The sequence below is a fragment of the Trichosurus vulpecula genome, chromosome 2 (assembly GCF_011100635.1).
Source record: "Trichosurus vulpecula isolate mTriVul1 chromosome 2, mTriVul1.pri, whole genome shotgun sequence".
Lineage (NCBI taxonomy): Eukaryota > Metazoa > Chordata > Mammalia > Diprotodontia > Phalangeridae > Trichosurus > Trichosurus vulpecula.
Window position 1 is genome coordinate 102,588,280 of NC_050574.1, and position 26,685 is coordinate 102,614,964.

The 26,685-nt window shown below is 38.9% G+C and overlaps 1 protein-coding gene across 2 annotated transcripts in view; it reads left to right on the forward strand.

Moving 5' to 3' along the window:
- Positions 1-24,809: 24,809 nt before the first annotated feature.
- Positions 24,810-26,685, forward strand: part of RUBCNL (rubicon like autophagy enhancer) — a 44,094-nt gene continuing 42,218 nt past the window's right edge. For both annotated transcript variants that reach the window (XM_036747935.1, XM_036747936.1), the window contains exon 1: positions 24,810-24,866. The gene's annotated coding sequence lies outside the window, so the exon portion shown is untranslated. The remainder of the gene's footprint in view (positions 24,867-26,685) is intronic.

Consider the following 26,685-nt stretch of genomic DNA (forward strand, 5'->3'; position numbering starts at 1 on the left):
CAAATCACATTTATAACCTGTATCAAATTGCCTGCCTTCTCAATGAGGGGAGAGGAGGGAGGGAGGAAGAAAATTTGAAACTCAAACTTTTAGAAAATGAATTTTAAAATTGTCTTTATATGTAATTGGAAAAAAATGAAATATTTAATCAGAAAAAAGATATATTTTCATATAAAGATAGGGGTGAGGCACATTTACCAAAGTATGGATTATCCTAGTTGAATATCCTTTCTATGCTATGGCTAACCACATTATTTTTTATTATTTAAATCTATTTAATTTATATTTATTTATTTAATCATTTATTCAAATGTTTAATTATTTAAATTAGAATTATTTATTACATGTTGAATGACTTATGAGTGTCTCATTTAATTCGGACCTCAAATCTGAGGTTGTGTCAGACCCACTCTCTAACAGCATGATTATCAAAATTGTGGATGAAATGAAGCTGGAAGGGATAGCTAATACATTGGATGACAGAATCAGGGTCCAAAAAAAAAAAATCAAAGCACTAGATTTCTTCCAGCTTTCAATGTCTGATCTTATGATCCTATGAAGATGAAATTGCTTAAACATTTCAAAGCTAACCAGTTTTATTAGTGTACTGCTATAGACTGCAATTCTTCAGAACTTTGGTAGATGGTCTTTTGTAATTTGCTATTCTCTGTCTCAGGGGATGATTAGTACAGTCATTGGGGAAAAAAACAACAACTGTGTCTTATAGCAAAAAGCCAGGGTGGGTTAATTCCAAGGTTTCTTCAAAGAATCAAAATTCAAGTGATTGAAACAAATTAGGGCTAAGAGACAGGAGACTGAATAAAGGGCACACAAGGGAATTCATTAATAGTAGCAGAACCCTATCCAGAACAAGATAAGCGATGATCTCTAGGTACTTTGTTCTGATAAGACTATGTCTGTATGATAGTTCTGAGCACAACATTTTAGAAGACACATTGCCAAATTAAGGGGCAGCTAGGTGGCACAGTGGATAGAGTGCCAGGCTTGAAGTCAGGAAGACTCATCTTCCTGAGTTAAAATCTGGTTTCAGACACTAGCTGCGTGACCATGGGCAAGTCACTTAATGCTGTTTACCTCAGTTCCTCAAATATAAAATGAGCTGGAAAAGGAAATGGCAAACTACTTCAGTGTCTTTGCCAAGAAAACCCCAAATGGGGTCATGAAGAGTCAGGCACAACTGAACAGCAACAACAACAATGGGAAAACCTGAATCCAGGTCAAAGAAAGATTGATTGACAGAACTGAGGGTGTTTAACCTGGGGAAAAGAAGACTTTGGTGAGAGGGGTAAGTTATACTGGCTATCTAGTATTTGAAAGACTGTCCTGTGGAAAAAGAACTGAGTTTGCTTTGTTTAGCTTCAAAGTGGTAAAGATAAAGACCAAAGGGTGAAAGTTTCAGAGGCAGCTTTTGGTTCAGTAGAAGGAAAAATATCATTATTAAAATTCTTCAAAAGTAGAGTGAGCTGCCATTGAAAGGCAATGAATGCCCCATCACTGGAGGTTTCAAAATGCTTAGGAGGAATGGAGTAGAGGAAATTCTTCCAATCAGTTACAGCTCTTTTAAAAGGAGCAGGTTTTTTTGTTGTTGTTCAGTCATTTTAATTGTGTCTGACTTTTCATGACCCCTACATGGGGTTTTCTCAGCAAATATACTCAAGTGGTTTGCCATTTCTTTCTCTAGCTCATTTTACAGATGAGGATACTGAAGCAAATAAAGATCACAAAGGACATTAGAGGCCATCTAGTCCAGCTCCCTCATTCTACAGCTGAATAAACTGAGGCATGGAGTGTGACTTGTCCAAGGCCACTCCAGAAGTAACAGAAATGAGATCTGAATCAGGTACCCTGAATCCAAAGCCAGGGTCCTAATATACCATGCTGTCTAACCTAGTATTAAGTATTCAATAGTTAGCCAAAGACTATATTACAATCACTTCTGTACTATAAAAGGGAGGACAGTGAGAATTTTAAAATAATTCAATGGAGAGTCAGAAAGTTGACTGAAGGATTAAAACAACCGGGTTTACTCAAGATAAGGAGCCAATGGATCATTTAGTAATTCCTTGTCCTTTCAGATCGTAAGCACTCTGTTATATTCAATTTTATATTTCCAATCCTCAGGGCCAAGTACAATTTATTACATTCAGCAACTATTAGTAATGATTTAGTTGAGTTGAACTAATAGCCTTCAAGTAGAGAGAAAAATTTCTTGCAGATAAGAGTGAGCAGCTGTTACTTATCTTTACTTAAGTAATGTACAACTAGAGGAGGAGGAAGTAGCTTTAATTTGCTGCTTTTTCTTCAGACATAAATAAGATATTCCTGACCATAAAAGTTCTTAACCATAGCCAAATAAGGTTGTGAATCTTGTCTGATGAGCTCTTTGAAAATGGAACCCATTCTCCTGTGTGAGGTGGTCTAAGGGTGACCCTGCCTGAATATATGGGAATATGTTTGATGACCTCTCAGAATCTCTTTGAATCATGTGTGTGTGATCACAAGATACTTGTATTGCATTGTTTGCCACCCAAACAGGGAAGTTCAATTTGGGACAACACTGATGTTCTAATCAATCCTAAATATGTTGAATATTTTCAAAACATCTCAAGTTACAAAGCACTGAAAAAGTAATACTCCCCACATGAGCATTTTTTCACCTGCCTTCATGTGCGGTGAATAGAGTGCCTGGCCTGGAGTCAGGAAGATCTGAATTTAAATCCAGACTCTGACACTTCCTGGCTGTGTGACCCTGGGCAAGTCACTTAACCCTTTTGCCTCAGTTCCCTCAAATGAAAAATGGGGATAATAATAGCACCTACCTCCCAGGGTTGTTATGAGAACCAAATGAGATAATAATTGTAAAGCAATTAGCACAGTGCCTGAGACATAGTAAGTTCTACGTTAGCTATTATTATTATTATTATTAATGCAGTGTTTCTATCCACTTTTGATGTCTCATATCCATAAGACAACCATAATGGAATATGTATGTATGTATATTCCATTTATATTATTTATAGTATGTATACACACACATCCATATAACACCAATGCTTCTTTTTGAGACATATGCAGCATAGCACAGTGGAAAGATTGTTGGATTTGGAGTTGGGCAACCTGGTTCTGTTACCATGGGCAAGTTGCTTGAAGTCTCAGAGCCTAAGTGTTTTCATTTATAAAATAGTTAAAATAACCCCTAAGCTATTATTGAAAGTTATGTCGACTCAGTGACCCATTAAGCCTAGCCCTGCTTGTCAACCAGGGTTGAGGGAAGTTTCAAGATTACCAACTTCACAGAGTTGTTGAGAGGAAAGTAATTTAAAGTATTATATGAATGCTATTTTTTTCATTGTTCATCATATTCTCATTTTTTTTGATGGAGCTCTGATAGAAACAGTCCTAGGACAATTCACTATTCTGCTATTGTTCTGTCATATAAAATGTTTTGTGGACTGCTACACAAAAATAAATTGGATAAAAGTGGGGATGTGTTCTGTAGGCTCACTGAAAGCATCATGAGGCCAACTCCAGGGGAAGACAGGATGATGAGGATAAGATGTATTTCATTTCATTCCAATACGATTTTGATTTCTTCTACTGGGTCTCTGTATTTTCAAAGTTTTTCATTTCATCTAGCTTGGAGATCTTTTGTATTTGTATTTATTTTAAAAATCTATTGAATTTTTATGGATTAGTGTTTTGTCTAGGTAGTTGTGGGAAGCAATTGTCTCTGATAATTATCCAATTCTGGTACAATTTATATTTTGAATTCTCAAGGATATTTTTAGGTTTATATTTTTAGCATAGGATTTTGTTGTCTGAAAGGTAGTGGGCTTCTTGTGTGTGATTCTAGCTATTAGGTCCATGATTTGCTAGGTATAAGGTAGGTGCTGCATAGTTGCAGACTTAGGTGATGTGTTCCATAGTTTCTACCATTTCCTTGCATATTCTAATTGATACAAGATGTCTAGATTCCTTAAGGTTACCTCAACTGCAATCTATGTCTGCAATGACCTGATCATAAATTAACCATCATAAGCTTCTCCATTTTGTCAAATAAACAGAACTGATGCAATCATTTGTTCAAATGCTTCTTTGTTGATATATTGTTCATTGAGTTCACGTAGATATGATAAATGGAAGGCCTCTTGCGTCTTAGCTATTTCATATGTTCCATCTGGAGCATTTTGGTTATATTCACCAAATCCAATGCAATGTCCTACTGCTAACCTTTACTTGGCGATGAGATGCTGGTGTGTTCCAAGAGTAATTCTATATACTCTAACCTAACTATGATGATGACAATCTTTAGTATCAACACGGCATCTGTAAATTCCAGAGATTTGGTCCAAGTAAGTTACAAAGTCTTGGAGCCATGAACCAACTTCCTTGTCAGTTCAATTATTGATATAATTATTATTACAGCTCAGACTTTTTCTAGTAGAAGGAAAGAGTATGTGGCATATAGACAAAGAAAGCTAGAATGACTGATAAGTCCATGGACATATCTCTTGCAAGGGAACTTTACTAACTTTTCTGGCCTACTTGTGTTTGATTTATTCAAATGTATTTTGGCTCTACTTATCACTAATTATTTCAGCTCCTTTTGTTCTTCTGAGTTTAAAAGAATGCTGGCCCCAACTTCCTGAATCACTTGACTCCAGCCTGTGATTAGTGGGAAGTTGTCAACCCAACCAGAACCAGTCTCTAACCTGTGAGTGACCAGAGCCTAACAAAGCAGGAAGGACAGAGACAGGAGAGTCAGGAATCAAACAGAAGTTTAATTTCAAAGTGAAGAAAGCAGGTTTCCAAACTGAAGTCCCCCTGAGGAGGAGAGCTTGTGGCTTGTGGCAGGGGTAGGGTTTTTAAGCATGAAAACCACAAAAAGGCAAGACCTAACACAGTCAATCTTAGGTACTGAGTAAACAGTTCCCACAGCAGGCTTATGTGTGCAAGCATTTTTGGACAATACAGGCATTCTTGGATCCTCTGGGAACAGTCCCTAAGTTATTAGAATCATTGAGCCTTGTGATTGTCTCAAGTCTTTAGGGTTGTTGAGTCTTGTGATTGTTCATTGGGTTACAGAACCAGAGCAAGCATGGCAGGAACAGGAGTGCAGTACCTGGTTCAGTTTCTTAGCGGTTATAAGCACAGGAATTGTTAGAATGTTGGGAGACGTGATTGATGACTTTCCTCAGCAGTGTGTTGGTTGTAGCTCCAGCTCTCAGGCCAGGATCCCCTGGAAAATAGGGCTAAATAGTTAAAATCATAAATCCCAATTCTGGGGTTTTGCTATGGCTGAGGTCATCCAGAGGGTGGACTCAAAGGATTGTTGTTATGCCAAGCTCAGGGCACAGCTGGCTTGCTGGGCCTTAGCTTGGGAAAAAAGGGTGTCTTACAATATCTTGACAGATTTGACCTCCCTTTGAGATAAGAATACACTATTTGGTAAAAATTGTTAGGAAAACTGGAAAGCAGTCTGGCAGAAATTGGGTCTGGATCAATATCTTACACCATTTACCAAGATAAGGTCAAAATGGATACATGGCCTAGATATAAGAAAGCTAGAAGAATATGAAACACATTACCTATCAGACTTACAGATAGGTAAATAACTTATGAATAAACAAAAGATAGAGAGCATTGGGGGAATATAATATGGATAATTTTCATTACATTAAGTTAAAAAATTTTTGTACAAATAAATGTAGCCAAGATTAGAAGGAAAGCAGAAAATGGCGGGGTCGGGGGGAGAAGATTTATAGAGTTTTACAAATAAAGGCTTCATATCTCAAATATTTAGAGAAGTTCGTTAAATTTATAAGAATATGATTCATTCCCCAATTGATAAATGATCAAAGGATAAGAATGGGTGATTTTTCAATGAAGAAATCAAAACCATATATAGTCTTATGAAAAAATGCTCTAAATCATTATTGATTAGAAAAATGGAAATGAAAACAACTTTGAGATATCATCCCATACCTATCAGATTGGTTAAAATGACAGAAGGAGAAAATGACAAATGTTGGAGGGGATGTGGAAAAACTGGGACATTGATAAACTGCTGGTGGAACTGTGAACTCATCCAGCCACTTTGGACAGCAGTCTGGAATTATGCCCAAAAGTTATAAAACTGTAGATAACCTTTGCCCCAACAATATGTTAGGTGATTAGGGAAAAAGAAAAAGAATCTAAATGTTATAAAATATTTATAGCAGCTCTCTGTGGTGGCAAAAAACTGGAAATTGCAGGGATGCCCACCAATTGGGGAATGGCGAACCAAGTAAAAAAAACATGGAAAGACTTGCATGAAATAATGAAAAGTGAAATGAGCAGAACCAAGAGAACATTGCATATAGTAATTCAAAGAATTGTTGTTCAAAGAATAATTGTGAACAACCAAGTTATTCTGAGTACTATAAGTACTCACATCAACTATAAAGGACCTTTGAAGGAAGATGCTCTCCACTTCCAGAGAAAAAACTGATAAACAGAAGTACACATAGTGTGGTTTTACATATATTTATAAATCTGGGCAAACGGTGACCTTCTCTAGTGTGGGGTGGGGGAGGAAGGAAGGGAAACAGTTTGGTACTTAAAATACAACCCCTAAAAAGGTATGTTGACTCAGTTCTCAGGAAAAAAAATGAAAAATGAAAGCAAGGTTAATTGGGACTTGGGATGGCAGGAAAATGTTTAGGCACATGCATCACTAGTATCTTTTGTTTGTCAGATCAGTTTGTATTATTGTATTAGAATTAAGTGAGAAATCCTAGAGAAAAAAATGGAAAAGTTGATCAATAGAACAGATTTGGTAAATAAGTTGCAGAAGTCACTGAACAAAGTAGCCCCATGCTTAATAAAGCCAAGGACACTAAATACCGTGGTAATGACTGTATTCAACAAGAACTGCTAGAAAACATAGAAATAAATTTGGCAGAAATTAAGTTTAGGCAATCATCTTATGCAACATGCCACAATAAACTTCAAGTGGGTATACAGCCTAAATATAAAATGTTGTGTCGTAAATTATTAGAGAATTAGAAGAAGATACTTTGTAAAATTATGCATAATGATGGGAAGAATTCTTAACTAAACAATGGATAATGATCATAAAAGATAAAACATTCAATTTCAAGTACATAAAATTGAAAAGATTTTAAATAATTGAAATCAAGATAGAGTCAGAAGAGAAGTTAATTAGGAAAAATCTTCACAGAAAATATCTTTGATTGAGAATGAATGAGAAATGAGGCACACATTGTTAGTCTTGGCCAATGCATTGATTAGTATTGCTATGTTGTATTTGTTACAAGGGAGGATTCTACTGGGGGTGGTTGATGGAGTGGTTGGGAAATGATAGTGATATTAAAAAATTTAAAAGCCCCACTAAAATATAAAGAAAAAAATCCATGTATACCAATGTAATACTTGGACTATCCATCTGTTGTCTCTCACTCTGGCTTCATGATTGGTCTGTTTTCTTTTCCTGTATGTCATACATACTTTTTATACCATTTACCATACATAAACCTTCATGGGTAATAAGCTTCAACCACCTGATATCCACTATATGTTTTTCCACTGCTTTTTCATAGTTTGTAAAAAAAACCAACAAAAAAACAGAAGTTAGTGAGTTACCAAGATGAAAATATAATTTCCAAAATACCATTATTCACCTGAAGGAGAAAATAAAAATGTGCTGCACTAAGGAGTTTATATTCCAAATTCTGTTTTACCATAAAAGCCTCAACTTGAGCTCTCTCAGGCAAAAGTCAAACACCCTTTCCTTATCTCAAACCCATTGAACTGCAGGTGAATGATAACATCTGGGCATCAAAAGCAGTATCTCAAATGTCAGCAGGAAAAGGAAATGTAGCTTATCTTATTTCTTCTGTCAAACTACAGTTTGGAGAAGAAGAGATTTTAGTTCACTTTGAAACAATTTGGAACATTGATGAAAATAAATAATATTTATTTTATGATTGTTCAGTGTTTATTATATTATGGTTATAATTAATAATAACAGAGATGGGAAAGGAATTTCTTAGCAACTAAAGACACTAGCAACAGTGATGGTAGCCAATTTTTCAAGACAAATTGAATGTTCATATAGTGACCTACTCTAATGTTCTATTAGACATAAGGCTTAATCCACAGAGATCTGTGATTAAGGTTTTTGGTATTTGAGGAAGACTTTATTTTTTTTTTCATTTTTAAAAATTCGTTCTCAGAACTAAAAATTAACTCATAGGACGAGATCACACAAAGACAGTCACCTCTTCTCTGGTTCTTTTTTTTTTCCCATCACACTTTATATTTATTTTTTACCTGTTTCTCCAGATGACCACTAAGTTCCCTTTCATGTGTCAGTCATCTTCTTTGGATTCTAAAGGGAAAATAGAAACCCTTGTATCTTTCAGGAGCTCAGGCAATGGAGTTGTAGATTACTACTCTGTAAGAGACTTGGCCAAAACAGGCTATCATTCCTATCCTTGATATTCCATGGGGTTTCTAGCCTTGTCCCTAAAGATCTACGGTGCTTTCCATGTGGGACACTCTATGCTTCACTTGATAAGGTCCTTTTCAGACCTGACATTCTCAGTTTCAAGATCCCTTTTGGCTTGAACATCCTGTAGTCAATGTCCTATGGTTTCCACCAGGCTGCATCCTAAGTGTCTCTAAGTATTGCATAAAGTGAATGCATATGAAAAGAGGAAGCCCTGTGAGGACAGGATCCCTTGGATTGGGATGTGCAAGGAAAGCTCAGCCCTACTACAATGCCTAGCAGGATAGTAACTGATCAGAGAATAAATGTGAAGTGATTGATTGATTTATAGACAACTAGGTACTAATGAGTTTGTTCCCAAGATGATTTATTGATTTATAGACAAGTAGGTGCCAATGAGTTTGTTTCCCAACACCTGAAGATGACCCCTTTTATCTGATTTTTCAAACTCTACAAATCCTTAAAGACTTTTTCTGATTAATCCTCACAGAAGAAGGAAAGATGTCCAGGACTGGGAAGGGCCTTTGTATTCCTGACTACTAGTCATTAACTAGCTAAGGGGTCAAGCAGGTTGTCAATAGGATTGCTGGGATCAGGTGAGAACTCACCACTCAGATCTACTTACAGGGTCTATATTAGCCTGAGGGTACTCAGTCTGAGAAACTCCTTTTTGGTGGAGATAGCTTCAGCAGGACCAGCTCCAGCCACTTTCTCCAAGGCAAAAAGTAAAGGGAAGCCTGGACATGGACTTCTTTGGGCTTCAGTGGACCCCCCCACTCCCGCCCCGCCCCAGGTCCCCTGAGGGCTCTTCTCTGGTTCTTTTTATTATTGGTCAAGTATTATGGTCATAGAAATTTTCTTTAATTTTTCTTCTTTCTTTTTAATTAACATGCATTTATTTTTTTTCTTCTTCCCCCTCATGGGGCTGGGAGTTGGAAACTTATAACAAATATGCAAAGTCAAGCAAAAACAAATTTCCATATTGGCCACCTCCAAAAATACATGTCTCATTTTGTATCTTGAGTCTATCACCTGCCAGTTCACGGGTAACATTCTTCATCATTGGTCATCTGGGATCATGGCTGGTCATCGCATAGATCAACATTCTTAAGTCTTTCAAAGTTGTTTGCTTTTACACTTGTTGCTATTGTGTAAGTTGTTTTCCTGATTCTGCTCACTTCACTTTGCCACCAATTCATACAAATCTTTCCAAGTTTCTCCAAAACCACCCCTTTTGTTATTTCTTAAGGCAAAATAATAGTCCATTACATCCATATACCATAATTTGTTTAGCCATTCCCCAATTAATAAACCTTATTTAAGTTTCTAATTCTTTGCCATGACAAAAAGAGCTTCCATAAATATGTTTTTGTACATATGAGTCCTTTTCCTCTTTCTCTGATCTCTTTGAGGTATAACCCCATTACTGGGATGGCTGGATCAAAAGCTGCATCAATGGCCACACAGTTTAGTAATTTTGGGACAGAATTTTTCAAATATTTTCTACTAAGTTATACAGAAGATGTGATATGAAGGGCATACTCACACGGGTGAAATGGTTACTCCTTCAAGTATTGAACTAACATTTTGTGGTTGTTTTAAAATAGGAAGCCCTTAGCATTTGGGTAGTAATACATGTATTATGTATTTTATTACATGTAACATGCTATATATAATGTGCATTATATATATATATATAGCATATTCTACATGGACTCAGCAATGTTTTTGCAGATTTTGAAAAAAGTACCATTTGATAATGCTGATAAGGTCTGAAGCTTTTATATTATTTATCTTCAAAAGATACATATTAAGCGTGTGCTTGGGACTGCCGCACTTAGTCCAGGGCCACACAGTATGAGTTATGAAGACCATAGGATCATAGATTTCAAGCTGGAAGGAACCCCAGAAGAATCTCCAGTATACAGCATCTTGTATTTTCAGATGAGGAAAATTTGGCCAAGGGAGGATAAATGATTTGTCCACAGTGGTACGGTTAGTAAACATCAGAGACGGGACATTCTGGGGTGAGAAGGCCATGCGGGTGGTTGGATGTTCCAGGGATGGGAGGCCATGGATGGTGAGGGCAGTTTCAGGATGAGACAGCAACTGAGGCAGGGTTTTGAAGTTTGGAATGTCAGGAGCAGAGGCTAGAGGGGAATGAAGATTGGCTGGTCTGGGCCTCTCCCTAAAATGAAGGCCCCCTCTCCCCCCCGGGAGAAATTCACCAATGGGAGAAGGGGGCCAGCCTGGCAGAAAGATGTTCCAGAGTAAGAAGGCTTCAGAGTTAGCCATCGATGGGATATATAGTAATTATAACAGCAACAATAACTGGTATTATTACTTTGAATTTATTAGTACATCATTTTTTTTTACCCAGACACCCAATGACTTTCCCTTACAAAGTACATTGCCTGGGGAAAATCAGTTGTTAAGAGCAGGGAATAATATCCCCTTTAGATTTGACCCTAATCTTTGATCAGAATTTTGTTGCTTCTCAGTACACACTTTGAATACACACTCTATAGTGGCAGAAGGAGGAAGCAGCTAAGGAACAATAATGAAGTCCAGGGTATGAACAATGACTGACCTAGGCCCTTCCTTAAGTGGAAGTTTCAATAAGAACTCACCAATGGGAAAAGGTACAGAGGAAAGAGACAGGGAATCAATTATTGGTTACTTAAAACTCTTAATATAAAAACTAAATATTGTGCTTACAAAGTGAACACAAAATTCTGGCTTTTTTTTAGATATACTGAAATTTTTATATACTACAGTTTTATGTTCTATTGTACCAAAATTTTAAAATATGAGTAATTTATCCCTGTCAGGCTGGTTTGTTTTTAATAGAAGGTTATATAGAAAACTGTGCACTCTTTGGCAAATAGCAACCTCTCCCACAATCTCTGTTTCTTAGAGGGGTATGTTAATGTGAAATGCTATGGCTCTTCCTAAGCACTCTCCCTCCCCTCCAACCCAGCTTGGATCATTTTATCCATGCCAAACATAAGGACATATTAACAGAGAGGAAAGGTGTGGGACTCAGATGGAATCATATCAAATAGCCCTTCATCCCACAGTCTTGAAGAGGAAAAGGAAAGGAAATGACATAAAAGGCCAACGTACAGACTCAAGGGGTGTGTGTGCGTGTGTGTAAAAGCAGAGGTGGCCACTGTGCTTGAGCAGACTAGATTAATCACAATCTCTCCAGGTGACTGGATAGGGGTACATAAGCAATGATTTCCATTGTAAGATCAGGTTAACAGAAACACCGAAGGAGAGGAATCCATAGATGAAGATGGAGAAAAATCAAAGTGGGTGATAGGATAGAGATGAGTTACTGTTAAATACTAGGGTTTGCAAGAGCAGAGGCATGAGCTTTGTTTTGTGCTATTCAAATTTGGTAAATAGACCATATGGGTGAGCTTATACTCCTTTCAGGATCTGCTTCTTTGGATTCTTCCTGACCTTTGACCATGCTTGCCTATTTTGCCCTTTGGGTCTTGGATTTCTAATCTATAGCTTTAGAGTTGGTCACACCTGTTTCTGGTTGCCTGTTAACCCATATTTTGACTTGACTTGACCCTCTGCTTGCCTGACACCATTCCACTGGTTACCCCCTACAATCCTCAGTCTCTCCTCTTCCCTAAAACAAAAAAAAAAACACCAAAAAACCAGAAGAAAGTACAAGCTTTATTCTTTACTACATGGAAACTTACAGGATGAAATAATACCATATTAAGTTGTTTCATCTTCAGTTGATCTGGTGAGGTGTGTGTGTGTGTGTGTGTGTATGTGTGTGTGTGTGTAGTTAATAGTTTTTCATAAAAAAGTATTCCCTATTTAGGGTTATAACAATAACCAGATATAATAATAAGCACTTGAAGGCTTGATAGGATGTGCGCTGCCTCTTGAAATTACTTTGTATATGTTTTATATTATTTATTGATTTGTATATGTTTTCCATCTTCTCAATAGAATGGAAGCTCCTGGAGGAGACTATTATGTTTTTGTCTATGTATTCTTGGTTTCAAGTACTATTCAGGGACTGGATCTGAGATATCATTGGTAATGAACTCCACTTTGCATCTGCTGCCACGCCTGGTTTCTCAACCCCATGGAACAAGATGCCTCTCTCAAGATAAACTTATCACTTGGAATCTTACACTGTACTACTAACTCAAACCTTGATTGACATCACCTCTCTCAGCCTCCTCCCCACTCTGAGGATTCTATGAACAGATTTCAGGAAGGTAAATGAACTTAAATATATACATATACATATTTAACCTTAGCTTACCACTTCAGGGTCTGTGTGTTGGGGTGGGGGGTGGCACTTGGAAGGAGGAAACTGAGTCACCCTAGCAAAATCCACAATCCTAGGGAATATAGGGTTTCTTTAAGAGCAGTGCAGATCATTAATCCTCTACCAAAAGAAATAGCAACATTTTCCAAACAGTCTTTATCTGCATTATTCACTCTTCCTTTTAAATTGCTATTAGCATTAACCTCTAAATAGCATAGTAGGGGGACACAAGCTTATCTGATGAGAAGATGGCCAGTAGGTAGACCCTTATTCACTTATACCAAGGTTATCCACTTCATTCTAGGCCATCACCAGTCTTGACTTTTGTCCTGACACTGGACTTCCACACCTCAGGAAGAGAGAGTGGGGCTGATGACTTTGAGCAATTCTGCCTAACTCAAATCCAATTCACTAACAAGTGAAGACACCACCTGTGATGTCATTGGTCCTCTTTGAAAATGAAGGACAAACAATAACAAGAACTCCTCACCTCTCAGAATTCCTCCTGAATTGCAACCTGTAAGAAATAAGCATCTTACCAAGAACTCTGAGAAACCACTATTGAGTTAGGAAGGACTTTTATTTAATGTTCTTGCAAGAGCTGGCCTCTAACAAGTAAAAGGACCGGTATACAAAGCATTTTATTCCCAATTTCCAATTTGTATTTCCCTCCCCTGTTTCCCCATTGGCTGGGTACTCCAGGGTTCATAGCCTATCTGGAACACCTAAAGTCCCTCAGTGATTCTCCACTCTGTTTACCTCTCCCATTACCCTGCCCCCTTCCCCTCATTTTCTTTATACTTTCCAGCTGCCTATCATGTTTAGCAACTTGGCTTCTGCGCAGAAGCAACAACCTCCTTTTTCCCACAAACCACCAACTCCTTTTGACTAGCTCATAGCTGGCCTGCAACTGCAGATCCTAAGGCAGGGGTGTGGAATCTGTAGCCTCTAAGTCCTCAAGTGCAGACCTTTGACTGAATCCAAACTTCAAAGAACAAATCCCCTTAATAAAAGGATTTGTTCTGTAAAACTTGGACTCAGTGAAAGGGCCTAGGCCATGTGTGGCCTGAAGGCTGCAAGTTCCCCACCCCGGTCCTAGGGACTACCAAGCAAACCAAGCTCAGCCAACTCAGCTCATTCCAGGAAAATAGGATAATGGGATTCCAGTGTCCACTAGTTTTTAGGAGTAAACTTCACATTCCAGGAGTAGAGGGAATCTCTGAAAGTGAGGTAAAGAATTTGCAAATACGAGCCAAAGTTTACCATCTAAACCAAAGAAAGGCCTGTCTTTGAAGTATAATTCAGATGCCTGGCATTCCCATTTAACAGCACTCTCTCTTCACTATCCCCAAGAAGGAGTTGCTTTCTTATTTTTTTTTAAATAAGTTTATTTATTTTTAGTTTTCAACATTCACTTCTGCTTTCTTGTTCCTAAGAGAGTCTTATCAACACAGTAAGAATCTGACAGCCAGACCATGCAGAACACTAACACTAGATATCTTTATACAGCCAACAGCAAGCAGAGAACATGTGTAGCCCATTATGACAACCTGTCAGCTGGGAAGGGCCATAACAGTCAAGGCTTGTCCTGTCACAACTGCTATTATCCAGACTCAAACCAAGTGTAAATGAAAAGGAAGCTACAACAGCTTGAAGAGTTCTGCAAAAACAGCTATATACAAACAAGGTACACGGATGCAAGGCAGGATGGAGGTAATCTCAGAGAGAAGGCACTAGATCCAGGTGGGACTGGGAAAGACTTGCAGAGGGTGAGATTTTAGCTGAAACTCCAAGTTAGATTTGGGCTCAATTATATGGGAGATCTTCCCAAACATTAGAGCACAAAGTAATCCGAGGTGCTTTGAAGAAGAACATGAATTCTTCTTGCCTGCAAGTTTGTGCTATGGCTGTGTTGGGAACAGAGAAGAGGAGATACCATGGTTTGGGCAGGAAGTTGTACTAGATAGTTTTAAAATTTCTCCCAACTCTAAGATTCTATCCGGTTGTGGTTTGTCCATTGTCCTCAAAGAGGACCATGACAGGAAGGTGATGCCATGACTTCCAAGTGAATTGGATTTAAGTGAGGGAGGGCCGTGCAAAGTCACCAGCCTCACTTTCTCCTCCAGCCATCTGGGTCCAGAGGCCTGATATAGATCAAGATGACTGCAGATGGCCCAGGATGCAGTGGGAGACCTTTAAAACAAAAATGAAAGAACTAAAGAAGGAAGGAAGGAAAGAAACATTTATCAGGTACCTACTACGTGTCAGGCACTTTGCTAAGTGCTTCAAACATATCATCTCACTTGATCCCTGCAACAACTGTGGGAGGTAGATGCTATTATTATCATTAGCCCTATTTTACAGCTGAGGATATTGAGGCAGACAGATTTAATTAATTTGCCTTGGATTATCCAGGTAGTGAGAGTCTGAGGTAGGATTTGAACTCAGATCTTTCTGACTCCAGGCCTAGAAATCTATGTACTGCACCACTTTGCTGCCAATGAGAGTGCTTAAACTATGGTTATGCATAACATGTGAATAGGTTTTGATTGTGAGTGAGAGAGAGAGAGAGAGACAGAGACAGAGAGAAGAAAAGTTCAGTTTGTGGGGAAAAAACAAAAAGAATTCTCCCTAGGACTAGATTTTTTCCTAGGTCTTAATAGCATACATGATCCATCTGTCATCCATTGTTCTCTACATGATCAGCCCACCTCCTTTTTCTATTTACACATCTCTCTGATATCTTCTATATTTTTTTATATAATTCATCATTTCTAACGTGTTACAGTCTGTTTATGGCCATCTCTCCATCGCTGTTTGGGTAATTGGCAATACTGATGCTATGAAGATTGTGGCATTTCAAGATTCTTGGCCATATAGCATTACTGAAAGACTATTGAAGTTAAATCAATCAGTCAACATTTAATAAGTGCCTCCCATGTACCAGGTTCTCTGCTAAGCCCTGTGGATACAGAAAGAAGCAAAAGACATTTTATGCCCCCAAGGAGCTTATAATCTAAGGGAGGAGACAATGTACAAACAAATATATGTGAAGCAAGCCATAAATAAATAGGAAATAATTAACAGAGGGAAGGCACTAGAATTGAGGGGTTGGGGCAGGCTTCCCTAAAAGATGGGATGTTGGTTGGGACTTAAAAGAAGTCAGGGAGGTCAGAAATCAGAGTGGAAGAGCGAGAACATTCCAGGCATGGGGAACAGCCAAAGTAAGTTCCTGGTGTTGATTGTACAACCAAGAAGCCAGCATCACTGGATTGAAGAGCACATTGCAGGGAATAAGGTTTAAGAAGACCAGAAAGATAGGAAGGGGCTAGGTTATGAAGATCTTCAAATGCCAAATAGAGCATTTTGTATTTGATCCTGGTGGCAATAGGAAGTCACTGGAGTTCACTGGTGAGGTGGGTGTGTAACATGATTTGACCTGCATTTTAGGAAAATCACTTAAGTTGGAGTGGTGAAAGATTTGAGGCAGGTAGACCAAGCAGTAAGTTATTGCAATGATCCAGGTGTGAGGTGATTAGGGTCTACACCAGAGTGGTAGCAGTGTCCGGGGAAAAAATGGGATATTTGAGAGATGTTACAAAGGTGAAATTGACAGGCCTTCGCAAGAGCTTAGATATAGGGGATGAGAGACAGTGAGGAGTCCAGGATGACTCCTAGGTTGCCAGTCTGATGGACTGGGAGATGGTGTTGCCCTCTATAGTAATAGGGAAGGGGTGGGGGAAAGCTAATGAATTCTCTTTTGGGCACACTGAGTTTAAGATGTCTAGTGACATCCAGTTAGAGATGACTGAAAAGTAAATTAAATAAATGGGCATTTGTTTCAGGAAGATCAGAGAGTCATTGCACAGTTTCACAAATTGTTTCTCTCTTCTTCCTGTTTCCATCTGGACCCAGCTTATCCATCTATAATATAATGTCTATACAAGATACTTGTGCTTATAGACCAGATCTATGGGATGTTCATACAAATGCATATCATAATCTGAATAGTAGTAACTTTTCATCCATTTGACTTTCCTTCTGTGAATTGTTAGATCAAAATGTTTTGAGTGATCATAGATCTCACTTAGAAAGCTCTGCAATATTCAGGGAACTTGAGGAAATCAGTGCAAAGTTGTCTGCAAAAAAGGGAACATTTTGATGATTCCAAATCTCCAGGAAATTTCTCTTCCATTTGGATTCTGAGCTAGTCATCTTCCGTTATAGTGTCAAACAACATTGGGATTTCTCTGTTGTTACATCTTGTTACATCTTCTAAAGGATCACAAATGATTTTAACATATGCATGGGAGATACTTTGTTGGAGGAGAGCCTTTAAGGCTGTATTCTGCTCTACTATGTCAAATACTTAAAAAAAAAAAAAAAGCAAACAAACTAGTCAACAAACAATAAGCAAATCATGCATTTGATGCACCTTTCAATCAATTGTGTGACTGTAAAAATTGTGACCTTCCTTAGAATATTTTCCCCAAAACCTGATAGTTCTAGTCTACTATTTTCATCAAAGATGCCTTCGATAAGCAAATGGATTATTTTTATGCAGATTTCATAGAAATGAGAAAGTAGAAATGTGAGTTAGGAATTATTTATGTTGTTTCAATTGTCTTTTTTTTAGCAGTGAAAATATCTGTTATTTTTTCCAGTCATTCTGCAACTTCCTCTTTCACATAATTTAAGAATTGATTCCTCAACACTTCAACACAGGATCTGTGTGTACTTTGGTCCAGCTGTTCTTTCTGTCTTTTGTTTTTCTTTAGTGCTTATTTCTACTTCCTAAAAATGTGGTAAATCCACTGTAACTAAGGAGAAAATAGGTCATTACAGAAGTGGATTGTGTTTTATTGTTAGGAGTCAGTAAACATTGTCTAACTACTCTAAAATTAATTTCTTAGTTGCGCAATCTTACTTTTATTAATTTTTAATTTTATTAAATTTATCAATAGATTTCATTACATTTTTAAATTTAATTTTGATTGCAAACAAAAAATATAGATACACTTAATAATACTTAATTTTATACACTAGCAAAAAATATAATCACTTCTAATACTCATTTTTAGGGTGCTAAAGAATACCTGAGTAGCTTGAAAATAAGCTTATATCTGAGAAGAGCGAAGTCTGTCAGGGTTGGTCCTCACAGAATTCATATATCTGTGGTTGTGTATAGTGTTCTCCTGGCTCTGCTCCACTCACTCAGCATTATGTTGTGTAGATTTTTCCAGGTTGTTATGAAGTCTGTATCATCCCCATTTTTTGCAGCACAATAGTATTCCATTACCTTCATATACCACAGCTTGTTTAGCCATTCCCCAATTGATGGGCATCCCTTTGATTTCCAATTCTTAACTACCACAAAAAGAGCCGCTATAAATATTTTTGTACATATGGGTCCTTTTCCCACTTGTATGATTTCTTTGGGATACAACCCTAGAAGTGGTATTGCTGGGTCAAAGGGTATGAACATTTTTATAGCCCTTTGGGCATAGTTCCAAATTGCTCTCCAAAATGGCTGGATCAGCTCACAACTCCACCAGCAATGTAACAATGTTCCAATTTCCCCACATCCTCTCCAGCATTTATCATTTTCCTGTTTTGTTATTTTAGCCAATCTGACAGGAGCAACACGAGGTACAAAGACGACTCATGATGGAGAATGCTATCTACATCTAGAGAAAGAACTACGAAGTATGAACACAGATTGAGGCATACTTCATGCTAGCCTTCTCCCCCCCCCCCTTTTTTTCTTTTTCTCTCTTTTGTTTTTGTTTTTGGGTTGGTTTTATTTTGGTCCTGTTTCTTCTTTTGCATGATTCATTTCATTGATCACAGTTCTTTTCCATAACTTGAGTAGTGTGTAAATTAATTCAATGTGAAGTTATACGTGGAAGCTGTATGGGATTCCATGCCATCTTGGGGAGGGAGGGGGAGAGGGAGGGAAGAAAATCTGGAACTCAAAATTATGTAGAACCGAATGTTGTAAACTAAAAATTAAAAAAAATTAAAAAAATAAAATAAAATAAAATAAATTTGCCACCAAAAAAAAAGAAATAGCTAAAATTGTTATTTTTAAAAGTAAAATCAGTTCTTATTGATAAAAAAGAGAAAATAAGCTCATACCTTGGGAGAGTAGCATATTCATATTTATAGCATTGTCCCTAGAGAGGTTCTAGGTTCATGTAAGGTGTAATCTCACTATATGCTTTGACTGATCCTTCCCACGCTCAACATTTTTATATGAGGGAAATCAGGTTTAAATGACCATTACGTCCAGGATAATTAGTATGTGTGGGGGTGGGGGCGGGGGTGGGTGGTAATCATAGTTCATAGGATCATAGATTTAGAGTTGGAAGGACCTAAGGTTAAGTGACTTGCCCAGGGTTAGACAGTTAGTGAGTATCTGAATGTGGGATTTGAACCCAGACCTTCCTGAATCTAAGTCTAGTGCTCAGTCTGTTATACCATGTTGCTTTTAAAGAGAGAGAGTCCTATCGCTAAGCTTTGGTCATCAATGGGGGTATTAGGAGAGGACTGTATGGATGTATTACTGCAGGCATTCTAGGGTAAGCAGTAAAAACCACATTTTCTTTCCTACTGCCAGCCATCACTGCCTAGTCACCAGAATCAGGGCCTGGCCAATCACTCTGATCTGCAAAGAGTGGCCCACTCTCTACAATAAAATGACAATAGAATGAATGTTTGGCCAAGATCTAGCCTAACTTCTTCCACCAAGAGAAGAAAAAAAAAGAGAATCCTGAGAATATTCGCCTGTATCAGATGGAGGATTGCACTTAATCCCAGCTTAACTTTTCTTCCATAACATATTTTATTGTATTTCTTTAAATATTTTCCATTTTGTTTTTGAGGAAAGAAGGACAGATTACCCTTTTTATGGTTTAATCAGGTCTTCCTGACTCTAGGCCTACAGCTCTACCCACTGTACCACCTAGCTGCCCTAGGGGTCAAGGTACAATTTGAACCCAGGTCTCCTGACTCCCACTTGAACTCCAATTCATTCTTTTTTGGGGGGAACGGGGGATGGGTGTGTGAGGCAATCAGGGTTAAGTGACTTCCCCTGGGTCACATAGCTAGTAAGTATCTGAGGTTGGATTTGAACTCAGATCCTCCTGATTGGGGGGGGGGTCTCTATCCACTGCACCACCTGGTTGCCCCTCCAACTCACTCTTCTTCACCTTTATCGAACCATATCCTCGCTGTTGTTATCATCTTGTCTGAAAATGTAAATATTCACTATATTTATTTACATTTAAAATATTTAACATTTCAATATTTACTTTGATAATGGTCATGTTTTTAATAAAAAAAAAAGAATCAGTACATCATTTAATGGCATATACCACAGCCTATATGCTAATTGGAGGATTTCTATATTTATCATTTGGGATTGACCATTCCTATAACACTGTTATAACATCTCAGCAGAATCTGTCCTATTGATTTTATGTATTTGGGTCACTGATATATTTCAGTTTCTTTTTTTTGCCTTTCTAGGTGCTATCTTCTGTTTGTCAATGCTTGTTTAAAAATTTTTTTGGGGGGAAATCTTGTTTTCCTCATCTATAAAATTAATAATAATAATAGCTAACATTTACATATGTGCCAGATGCTTAACAAATATTATCTCATTTTATCCTCAAAACAATCGTACAAGGTAGGTGCGGTTATTATTCTCAGTTGAGGAAAATGAGGCAAACAAAAATTAAGTAACTTGCCCAGGGTCACATAGCTAGTAAGATCTGAGTTTAGATCTGAACTGAAGTCTTTCTGTTTCCTGGCCCAGCCCTCTATCCACTGAACGACCTAGCTTGCCTCTAGGACTTCAAGTTTCTTGACCCTCAGAATATTCTTTATTCCACCATCTCACACTGCCTCCGCACACCGTATGTCTCTCTTTACTCAGTTTCTTTCATTATGCTAGCTTCTCTCCATGGGTATAGTGGAATTTTTGTTTTGAGCAGAATTTTGAAGGGGTTTCTCAAGAGGAAGCTAATAGGCTGGTTGCCTTTGGGGGCAATATTGTCACTGATTCACTCTTCCTTAGTAAAGCGATTTTTCTTTTCTGTTCATGGCCCAAAGCTGTGACGCCAAACATCTGAAGCTAGCTTGAAGCTTTCAGGACAAACAGTTGTGCATCCCTACAAGTTCCTACATGCCAACTCTGAGGCAGGACTCTTTTCCTATATGGAAGCTAAAATTTGTCATACGATATACTTTAATCACTTAAAAAAATAGAGACAGAACAGGAATAATATCTGCCTTAAGTAGCCCTGCTAAGGATGTCCCTAGAGAAGATCACCTAGATCAACCCCCTTGTTTTGCAGATGAATAAAATGAGGAGGCCCAGAGACAGGTACTCACCTAGTGAAGCAAGGATTTGATCCTACAACTTTTAACTTTGGGCTCTTTCCACTGTACTATTGTTTCCCTAGCTGAACTTCTTAGCCTGTTGGGTACATCAGCTTCTCGGCTGTCCCCTGCTATTCTAAAGTGCAGCAGAGTAACCATCATTTTGTTCACTTATGGTTCAGTGATGCTGCCCAAACGGAGAACCCCCTTCCTTACTTCCCAAACAAACTGACTTTTGCTGCACCTGTCACCATGCAGATCGATGCCCTATAGGAGTTACAGTAAATACCCTCTTGATCTGAGGTGTAGGACAACAGAGCTAGAAACCTTAGAGGTCATTTAAGTGAACTCATTCTTAGATGATAGAACTGAGACCCAGAAAGGCAGTCATCAAAGCATTCATTATTAAATGCCTTCTATGTGCTAAGAACCATGCTAAGAGGTAGAGATGCAAAGAGAGGCAAAAGACGTTTTTCTCAAGGAGTACATAGTCTACAGGGGAGACAAACAAGGTAAATTGGAAATAATGAACAGAGAGTGGAGTGACTTGCCTAGACAGGCAACAAGTGGGAAGAAAAGAAATAAACATTGATTAAACTCCTACTATGTGCCAGGCACTTTACAAATATCATTTGATCCTCACAACTCTGTGAGGTAGATATTATTATTATCCTTATTTTACAGCTAAGGAAACTGAGGCAGAAAGAGATTAAATTACTTGCCTAGAGTCACAGCTACTAAAGGGTGCATTTGAATTCAGATCTTCCTGACCCCAGGTATGGTGCTCTAACCACTGCACCACCTAGCTCCTGGAGCCGGGATTTGAACCGAATTCTTTTGATGCCCAGAAGGTCATAGGCTGGCAAGGAGAAGGGCCAGATAAGGTCGAAAGCCGAATGAAACTTTCCTCTTTTTAATGACATAAATGCTGATGTTCTTCCCCTCTCTGTGGCCACACCCTGTCTTCTTGCTTGGTCACAGTCCCGCGTTGCAACGATTCCTCTCTGGCGTTAAACGCCGGTACCCTCCTATGCTTTTCTCTAAGCTGCTCACTTCCTTCCCATTTTTTTTTTTTTGCACACATTGATTTCCCAGTTGCTGACTCTGTCATCCAAGTTCGCCAGTAGGTCACAGCTCTGCTCCGGGCTTACTCATTCTCACTCACAAACTAGCTTTCTGTGAAGTTGGCGCGAACTCTGGTCTGGCAGTTGCTTTACTTTTATTCCTCTCCAGAACCTGCTCTGCACAATGGAGCTCTCTCTGTGCTTTAATAGGCATTTGGATGTAAGCCATTCTGGACTGAAGTGGTAAGTTATTTGACAAAGCTATTACTTCTGTGGCGCCTTTCATATGTCAAAGGTTCTGGTGACCTTGAACCATAACCTTCTCCACTTAAAAAAAAAAAACTCTCATGGAAAATAACAAGGTTTTGTTTTGTTTTGTTTTTTAGATTAATGAACCTAAGGTTTACAAGAACAAATCTGCCCATATCAGAGTTTCTTTACCTGGTATACTCGAAATTGTGGCTGTTGTTTTCTAGATTTTTGATAACTGTATTTCCATGTGTAATCCTGTGTATTTTATTGTTTTAAAAACATTATTTTGAGAAAGGGTTCATGGACTTCAGACTGCCAAAGGGTTCATGTTAAGAACTACTTCAAATCCTGGAAATATAAAAGTATGTTTGTAAATATTCTTTCGTTTAATAGCTTCTCTTGAAATTTCTTTTCTACTCCAATGACCCTCCTACTGGGCATTAAGAACTTCCATGGACTCCTGGTCCTCAGATTTTGGTGGTCAAATCTTTCTGCAGTTTCAGGCAAAGCCAGAGAGGATGAGGATCTGATCCCTGCCCTTCACTGGATTTTCATGTGTGTTTTCATGAGATCTGAAATCTTTTTTGAAGGAAAAATACTGGGCTATATGTAATTTAATCAAGTTAGCTAGAAGACAACTGTTCAGGTAGGTTTTGGAATAGGAGGCCATTGAAGTTCTATTCAATTTGGAGATTTTGAATGTACTGGAAAGAGCATGGGAGTTATATAGATAGTAGACTTGGGCTTCAAATCTACATAGCTGTGTATCCCCGGAGCCAATCACTTTATAACTGAATCTCAGTTTCCTCATCTGTAAAACAGAAATTATGATTCTTGCTCAGCCTTCTTCACCAGGCTATGGTAGAGGACTAAATGAAATAATTTATTCAATCAATCCACAAACATTTATTAAGCACTTACTATATGCCAGGCACTGTTATTAAGCACTAAACTAAAGAATGTTCTGTTGGGTTGGGACCTGGGATGAACTTCATCTTTCAGTGTAGATCAGCAGATATTCTGTCTTAGAGTTGTCTAAGATAGAGTTTAAATGACTTATCCTGAGTCCCATGGCCAGTATGTGAGAGGCAAAACTTTAATTCAAGTCATCCTAACTCATAGACTCTGAATTTGTCCTTTCTGCCACGATGGTGCCTTCTAATTAAAAATACATAGTTTAAATAGGATATAGAATGTTAGCTCCTTGAGGGCAGAAAATGTTTTCCTTTTTGTCTCTCTTTCTTGGTGCAGATGCTTATTAAGTGCCCCTTGAATGAATGAATGAATGAAAAAAAAAGACCTAGTGTCTGCCATCAAAGGCGCTTATCATTCTACTACGGATAGGTGTAAATAAAGGGATGCTCAGAATCATAGGGTAATCCTAGCCTTACAGCGGGAAGTAGCCTTTAGAGGTAAAACTCCCGAATTTTAAAGATGAGAAATGAGGCTCAGAGGTGACTTCCTCATCATTTATATGAAGTACTTCTAAATCCTAAAACCCTTTTTTTATATTACTGCCCAAATCGATAATCCATGCTGTGGCTAATGTGCTCCTTAAGTACTGGATGTTCATACGGGGAGTGTATGTGAGTTACGGATGTCAGAAGGACTATGGAGGAGTGGAGGTAAAGAAGGTCTTGAAGGACCGAATTCATGACTGGCCAGCCTGAATCCCGATTTCGCCGTTCAAGTGGGGTCTGTAAATGGCAGAGCAAAAAGAACTATCCCCGAACAACTCTTGAGGGTTACTCTTCTGTCAGCAGATAAACGTGTCTTTTAAACGTGTTTTAAAACACTTTACACACAAGCCCTTCACTTAGTGCAACTGCTGTATTCATTTTAGAGGTAAAGAAACCGAGTCTCAAAGGATGCTGAGGAGCTTGCCTCCTATCACTGAGATGCTTGAGTGTAGGAAGTGGAGTTTGAACTTAGGTCTATGTTACACCTTAGCGTAATCTAGTAGAGGGGGCTGTCCTTCGCCTGAAGCGCCGCCCCTTACCTGGACACACCAAGCGCGGCCATAGGAACCTGAAGTTGCACATTTTTCTCGGGACCGGCTTGTGGTGGAGCAGGGCCCTAGCACAGAAGCTTTTTCCGCGTCGTAAAAGCTGCCAAAGGTGGGAGGCAGTGGGTGCCCTGAGGCTATTAGTTCCGCCGCTGCTAGGAAGAAGATCGCCGCAGCTCCGCCCTCTCTGCTTTCCTCTGCCGCGGCTCCCTGCTTCTGCCTTTCCCTGCCTCGCAGTTCTTCTTGGCTTTTCCCCAGCCCCTCGGACCCGGCCCTGTGAGCGGGGCTCGCCACCGCCATCAGTTCCCGGCCCACTGCCAGGTAGGGCCGTAGACAGACCCTGGGGACAGACAGTTTAGGAGGAGTTGAGAGAGCTTTTTTAGAGGACGCACGGAGGCAGAAGTGGCTGCAGATGGGCTTTTCAGAGGAGGAGGGTGGGTGAGCGCAGAGGCAGCCCCAGGGTAGGTGTCAGAGTGACCAGTTATTTAACCTTGGGTGAGAAATAAGCGACAGGCGCCGTAAGGTCACGGGTTCGTAGAGCTGGAAGAGACTGTAAAGATTATCTGAGCCAATCCTCTAGTTTCACGGACTTGAGACCATGGTCCTTCTAGGGCTAGTGACCTGGCCCAGGTCACAAAGCAGCAGAGCTGCCATGAACGTGAGGGAAGCCAGATATTTAGGCAAGTTATGTGTACACGGCGCTACTGGGCTGGAATGGTGGATTGGGATGAATTTTTTTTTTCAAGGCAAAGGACATTTCAGCAAACGATTATCGAGCGCATACTATGTGTGTAGAACAGTTCTAGTTTCTCTCTCTTCCCATCTCTGTATTTCTCTTTTTTTCAAACTCAAACACATTGAAAAAGTGAAGCATCTGAATGGGGAAGCATCACATGGTGTGGAAATCCCCCGAGACACAAAATAAGCTGTCCTGTAACACGCAGCTACTAGGGGATGGATTCCTTGCTTATTTCTTTAGCCCATATCTATAACAAATGGGTATATCTGGGTTGGTTACACTGCAGGAAGAAGATCCTGACCAAGGTTTGTAGTGAAGCAGCCCAGAAGCATCTCATTTTATTTGGAATTCCTTCCCTCTCCCTCTTCTACCCCAATGTGGCTGCCAGGACAGATTCCTAGGTCAAATCAAACTTTCCCCCCACATTTAAGACTACCTGTCCCAGGCTTATTCTCCTTTCAAAGTTGTCTGACAGCTTCTGGATTAGTTGAGAAATTGAGTCTGTCACCAGAGAGGATGGGGAATAAAACCACCTGGTTACTTAACCTGTAAGGATGTAGGGCCCCAAAGGGAAAAAAAAATGAAGAAGCTGTTCAGTTTTTTTGCAGAACACCCTTTTACTATATTGTTATAATTGAAACATTCATAGAATTTCAGAGTTGGAAGGGACCTTAGAAGGGGTAAAGAGTTGGGCATCTGGAGACTAAGACAAGTCAAAGACACTTGGTCAATTTATCTGTCCAATGTTGATAAAAATCTTTCCTTAACTCTCAGATGGGGACAGGAATATTGTTCCTACTTTAATGGTGGTGTTATAAATAAAATGATAGATATATAAAGTAAAAAAATATAAAGTGCCAATTAAATGTGAGGAATTCCTCTCTAATCTGTTCTTCCCCCTTTCCAACCGTCTCCCCCACCCCCCAGTCCAGCAGGATCAAATATAATACATTCCAGGTAAAAGATAATTTAGCTTCTTTTAAAAGAAATTCAGAGAAGAGTTCTTGAGCACCGCATTGAAATGTTCAACGCTCTCTCAGGGTCAGTTGTTTTTTGAAATATACAAACTACCATTTTGTCTTCTTGTGAATAGTTTTCCTGCATGCAGTAACTGGTGATAATTTTTGTAAATTGACAGAAGGTCCAATGCCTTTGGGGTTTTGAGGGTGTGTTGTAGGCCAGGATACTGGTGAACTGGGGAGGAGTGAGTTAACCCCTGCTGTCACCAGGTCTAAACCACTGCTTCATTGATCACAATGATAGTGAATTGGTATGGTAGTATTCTCCAAGTCCCACCCCTACCCTGTCAGTATCCTGAACCCCTAACACAAGAGTGGCACTGCTTGTGGTAGCTGTCTGTCTGAGAAGTTTCACATGTCCACAATGCATCCCACTTTGTGT